The following is a 6,598-nucleotide window of genomic DNA, read 5'->3' as shown; positions in this document are numbered from 1 at the left end:
GACATTATTATGCTGATATAGATTATCACAGGAATATCTTCAATGTACTAACACTAAAAGTAAGTATGCCTGCATTGTTGGAAATGTTCGTGCATTCTTCTTGAAAAATAGAACAAATATATTTCAAAAGTCCTTAAGAATAAAAATATCAGACAAAATAATTAAGAACACTATGTGATCCATAGGCACAGTGTTGATAAATCTCCAGAGGAAATGAAATTGGGATGTTGAAGAAACAGCTTGACTCTTAGTATCACTGTAGCATTATTAACAAGAGCCAAGGACAACAACCTATGCATCTACCGACTGATGGATGCATAATAAAAACATGGCACATAAAAAAAGAGGTGCCCTTTAGCCATCCTGCCATGTCTGACTCCTGGCTGGCACTGGAGGGCACTTGTGAAATATCAAGGACAAGTGCAGCATGAACTTACTAATGTGGCATCTAAAAAAAAAAAAAAAGGTTCATCTTGTGTTATTTTATTAACATGTACAATTTTATGTTTTACATACCGGTTAAAATTAATGAAATTTGACAATAGACCAATTTCAAATACATAACTTCTATCACTTTAGGGATGTAACACAGTGCTGAGTCATTTTAGTGAAACCTCTTACCACCCATCAATGAGCTCTGGATGTTTCCTTATGCCTCCCTTCCCCATATCCAAATAATTCCAAGACCTCTGTCATGTTTGAATCTAAAACGTTCCCCTCCGGCTCATGCTTTTTCTTCAGCTGGTGATGCTAATTTGGGAGACTTTGGCCCCTTTATCAGGTGACACCTAGCTGGCTTGAGGATGTCACTAGGGATAGGCTTTTGAAAGTAATACTCAGTCCCTGGTTCCTCCCTTGTCCTTTCGAACAGCTGATAAGCACCATATGCTTCTTATGCTATGTTCTGCTCCAGTGCATGAAGTCAAGGAGGCATGGATCAGATCCTCCAAAACTGTGAGCCAATGTAAGTCTTCCCTCCTTTAAGTTGTTTCTGTCAAGTGTTGTACTCATGAAAATGCCTCCTGATTGCCTCTGAATCTACGCTGGGTCTTCTCTTTGGCTGTCACTTAGTTCACACTGTCAGCCTCTCTCTTCCATGATCATATTCAATTTAACAACCTGCTGCCAATGCTGAGTTGCTCCAGTGCATTCTCATGCTGCTGCTCAAACCTTGTGTCACTTTTCCCTCCTGGGTCTTTCAACTACTCTGCATGATTCTTAAAATAAAATTCAACATTCCTAATATGGATTTTACTCTTACTTTCTAGATTTTAATCTTCATGAGTTCTCTCATTCAATATCATAACCTCAAAATTTAGTTGAACAAGTATCACAATAGAGTTTTTAATGAATAAATTAAATTAGAAAGATGCCCTTATTTTTACTGTTGTGTGAGTCACAACAGAGGACACCATTTAAGAATGCATTATTCCTTGAAAGCATTACATAGAAAGAGGCAGGTTAAATATGAGTGCTACTTTCACTGCTAGCCTGAGAACCTCTTCCAGGGAGATTGTGGTAGACACTGAGGAGACTCAAAGCAGAAAATCAGAGGCTGCTGAGATCCCAACACTCAAGGAGGCTTTACAAGGCTCAAGGAACTTTTCAGAAGAAGGGGCAAAAATATTGTAAAAGCCACAGGATGGGAAGTTATACTCTGAGGCCTTGCCAGAGAGTGACTGGTACATTTATGATCCCACAGAGAATACTGATAACCCTGCTGGTGGGGGGGGGGAGCCCTTAATGGAATGGAAGAGAGAAAACATGAGGGTATAGTATAACCTGGTGGAAGTATAACCATTATGAAATATGTTCCTACAATAGAGTTCTCAATATAAAGAGCAATGTATTATTCCTTGAAAGTTAAATAACTAATATCTGACACACACAAGAATGTGAAGTCTTTCAGAAAATAGGAAGAAATAAAAGGAGAGGGAGTTTGGCTCCCTTAATCATCTTGGTCTCTATTCTATTCACATTTTCTAGTTTTTCTTATTTAATTCTTCTATGTACAGTATCCAGATTATCATCTAAAATTGAAGGTTGTATTCTTTATTTCCAAACTATATTTTCCATGAAAAAAAGAAAAAATATAAAACTCACATATATTTATACATATAAAATACAAATACTCATGAACTTTCCTTAATCTAATCTTAGTTCCAGAAAAAAATAATGTTTGCTATCAATCCATTAAGTATTGCATATGTTTTAATATCTCACTCATAAATGAATAATTTTTTACTTTGTAGCTTTCCAAGAAATGTCTTCCTAAATCAAAGCTACCAAAAATAATTCCACTATTGTTTATAATTCATTCAGAATTGAAAAAAATAGACATTGAATTCCTTTGGGATTTATTTTTATGTGGTAATATAAAATTTTAACCTGATTACCTTTATAATAAGTTATCAATTGTTCAATGGCATTTATTTACTAAAACCACGTTTTGTATGGAAAGAAAAGGCACTTTTAGTTACTTTTTTCTTAATAGCTACATATTTGTTTTATTGCATATGTGAACAGTTTGAACAAACAGAAAAGTTGGCAGTCTTACCATGACAGATGAGTTTGTTTTACCTTCCATCCCTCCTTCCCTCCTCCCTTCCCTTCTTCTCTCCTTCCCTTTCAATGGTAATGAAAATAAATGCCCTGGAATACCTTTAGGGTAGGTTTCTCCTTACTTCCTCCTCTGGAGCAGATTTTCTGGCTTTGGATTAGGGTATGCCAACGGCTACTTCAGCAGACACCCAAGAGAACAACGTACACATATTTCCCCAAATCTAGCTTATATATCAACTTGTTAACAGCCTAACATTGACCATGGTGGAGGTTCAAACTGCAAATAAGAGCTTAGGGAGAAGAGAGAGGGAAGAGACCTGTCTGTTGATTATCTCCAAGCATTTTCCAGCTCGGCCCTAGTTGGAATACCTCTCTGCTGTTTATTGGATGACTGTAAGCCAATTATCTCTCTGCACCTCAATTTCCATGTCTACACATGAGGAAAATAACAATGACTCCTTCACAGAATCTTCTGAGAATTAAAAGGTAAAACAGGGCTGGAGAGATGGCTTAGCGGTTAAGTGCTTGCCTGTGAAGCCTAAGGACCCCGGTTTGAGGCTCGGTTCCCCAGGTCCCACGTTAGCAGATGCACAAGGGGGCGCATGCATCTGGAGTTCATTTGCAGAGGCTGGAAGCCCTGGCGCGCCCATTCTCTTTCTCTCCCTCTATCTGTCTTTCTCTCTGTGTCTGTCGCTCTCAAATAAATAAATAAAAAATATTTTAAAAAAAGAAGGTAAAGCATATGAACCACTTAAAATAGTGCCTGCTATGCTACATTCTATTTATATAAGTTATAAATTTTCTACTTCATCTTCACTGTCCCCTTCCTCAGTGCCTTCTTAATCATGTTTTCTTAATGTGTCAGATGCCTCTTTCAATTTTTGCATTATATATAATTTGATATTAGCCTCTAAGACTGTGACTTTGTTTCTGAGTTCAGCCTTTAGCTGCAATATGTTCCTGTGTAGCTTGCTATAATTTTATTTTACATTGACAATTGTTTTCAGAGTAATGAATGCAATAAGGTATAATATCTGAGTTTTGAAAAATCTGTAAAAAAAAAAAAATTTAAACAGTTCATTCCCTATGTATCGCCACTCAGATATGACTAACTTGCTGCTATTTAAATCAATTTTCTCTTATGGCATTTACATGCTATTGTCACTAACAAAGAACCTGTTCTATTTTAAGATTATGGGACTTGTGGCATCATCTGTTAACATACATTCTGCTAGGCTAGATATGGGTTGAACATGCTTCTATTGCTTTCCTGTCCTTGTGTCTCTTTTCTCAACAGATACACAAGTATTTTCAATTGCCCTATAGCTGGGTGTGGTGGTGCGTGCCTTTAATCCCAGTACTCGGGAGGCAGAGGTAGGAGGATCGCCGTGAGTTCAAGGCCACCCTGAGATTACATAGTGAATTCCAGGTCAGCCTAGGCTACAGTGAGACTCTATCTAGAAAAATAAAAATAAAAAAAGCCATTTTTTCCTGATAATGACACATACAACGCTTCCTTGCTTCCTCTGTAGGATGATAGTATGATTCATCCCCCTTTGTCCCTCCATGTCCTAAGAGATGCTGACTTGACATTGGTTTCTACATAGTAATCTTTGTACCAGTTTTACATTCTTCTCTAATCTTATTTCCTCTGTAGCTTTCCTATAAATAATGAGATCTTAAAAATGAAAACCAATATATGCTGATAACTTCCTAAATGACCATGAAATTTTTATTTGCTTATTTCTTTATTAGCAAATCCTTCAGTTTCCTTAACGGTTTCAATGGCAGTCCTCTGTGCCACTCAAAGGAGATCACCTGTGGTTCAAGTTCATATTTAATCCTCTCATATGTGCTTCTTTGAGTGACCTACCACCCCCTCAGTTCAAATGGCTGCCTCTTTGGTTTGTGTCTTTAGGGTACAGTTTTCCGTTTGTTTTGCTCTCCTGGCAGCTTGATTGCAGTTGTTCCCTGGCTTCATGGTATCAGATGTGCTGAGCTCTTCACCTTGTCATGAGCTTCTTCACGTCGTTCTGCCTGCTGGCATCCTTTTAACCCTCTCCCTCCAATCTGCTCGGCCCTTCGAGCTGTGCATAGAACTGAGTCGTGTCCTCATTATGCCTCCTATTCCTGTTCATGGCTGCATTTCAGCAGAAAACATCCTTTCAAATGGTCCTGAGGAAATCAGGCTGAGTGCTGGATATTTTAGAATATCTCCACTTTTGTTCTCACTTTTTGATTTGATTCATAACACGTCTGGGAGAAGAAGTTTGGGGAGGAAGACCAATTTTCCCCACATACTTGTACGCATTTACTTCCTAGTCCCATAACAGGCCAGTATTCCTGAGAAAGGGAATTTTGGTTACATTCTCAGCCCTTTGTATTTTGACCTTTGGTTCTCTTTAGCAATTTATAACCCTTTCTTTACACTTGATTTTCAGATGCTACACCTGGGTGTGTGTAGGTATAAGGACGTGTCCTCATCCAGCCAATACAGTAAATGAAGAATTTCTCTCTTCAGCTATAGAATATTATCATTTTGTAGTTATATAATTTTAATTTTTAACATAATAACTTTTCAATTCTCTGGCTTCTTTTTAGGAACAGCTATTATTTTTTTAAATTTATTTTTATTTATTTTTTTAGGTAGAGTCTCATTCTAGCCCAGGCTGACTTAGAATTCACTATGCAGTCTCAGGCTGGCCTGGAACTCACAATTATCCTCCTACCTCTACCTCTCAAGTGCTGGGATTAAAGGCATAGGCCACCACGTCCAGTGGATAATGAATTCTTAAACTTATCATTTTCTACATGTCTTAATTTTGTCTAGATTCTGTCTTTTAATTTTACCTTTCATTCTCACCATTTGCATGTATGTTCATGTGCATGCAAGTGCACACGTGTGGAAGCCAGAGGACAATTGCAGGTGCCTATTCCTCAGGAAATCAACATTAAATACATTATTTTTATGAGACAGGGTCTCTCGCTGTCCTGGAGCACTCTCCAAACAGACTTGACTGGCTGACCAAATGTCCCACAGATTCACCTGTCTCCACTCAGCATTGGAATTACAAGCGAATATGCTAAGCTTTTCTTTTCATTTTGTTTTTGACATGGATTCTAGGGACAAAACTCAAATCCTCATGCTTCCAAAGGTAAGCACTTTACTGGTTGAACTATCTCCCCAGCCTCTCACTTTTTTTGTTGTTGTTATTGTTTATTTTGAGAGAGAGGGAAAGAGAGAAAATGGGTGCACCAGGGTTTTACCCACTGCAAACGAACTCCAGACACATACACCCCCTTGAGCACATGTGTGACATTGCATGCTTGCATCACTGTGTATCTGACTATGTGAGACTTGGAGATTCAAACATGAGGCATAGTACGCAAGGGCCTTAACTGCTAAGCCAGCTCTCCAACCCCTCACTATATTTAAATAAATTTATCAATCACATAGATAGCATCTAGGCATTTGGTCTTATCTATATGTTCTTCTGCCATAGAAAGGAAATATATATATATATATTCAGTAGTCTAGAATTTCCTGGTACACACTGATGGAGTTTTATTGTGAAGCTCTCTTCTCTATTTCAGTTTTTTCTTTATATTCTCTCCATTTTATTCCTTGATATTTATTCTTTCTCTGTAATGCTGCAGAATTTCCTTAAATATCTGGTGATTTTGCGTTTTCATATATATTTAATAACCTGCTAGTGTATTTTGGATTTAATCATTGACATTGGATTTGGTATTTTAAAGAGTAATTTCTATTGATCTGTTAGATTTGATTTTTCTTATTGTTATTATTTGAACCTACTGATATTAGAGACTATCTCTTATAATTTTTGCTTTTGGAAAAACATTGAGATGCAATCTGGTCATATGATCAATCTGTGTAAACATTTTATGAATGTTATTTGTGCATTGGAGTAATATTACATTTATATTACATAGTATTGGTTTTGGTCAGTTTGATCTGTCAATGACTATGAAATATCTGCTAAATTTTGTACCCAGTTATTCTAGAAAATCCTGT

The sequence above is a fragment of the Jaculus jaculus genome, chromosome 11, assembly GCF_020740685.1.
Source record: "Jaculus jaculus isolate mJacJac1 chromosome 11, mJacJac1.mat.Y.cur, whole genome shotgun sequence".
Classification (NCBI taxonomy): Eukaryota; Metazoa; Chordata; class Mammalia; order Rodentia; family Dipodidae; genus Jaculus; species Jaculus jaculus.
This window is presented reverse-complemented; position numbering follows the sequence as displayed.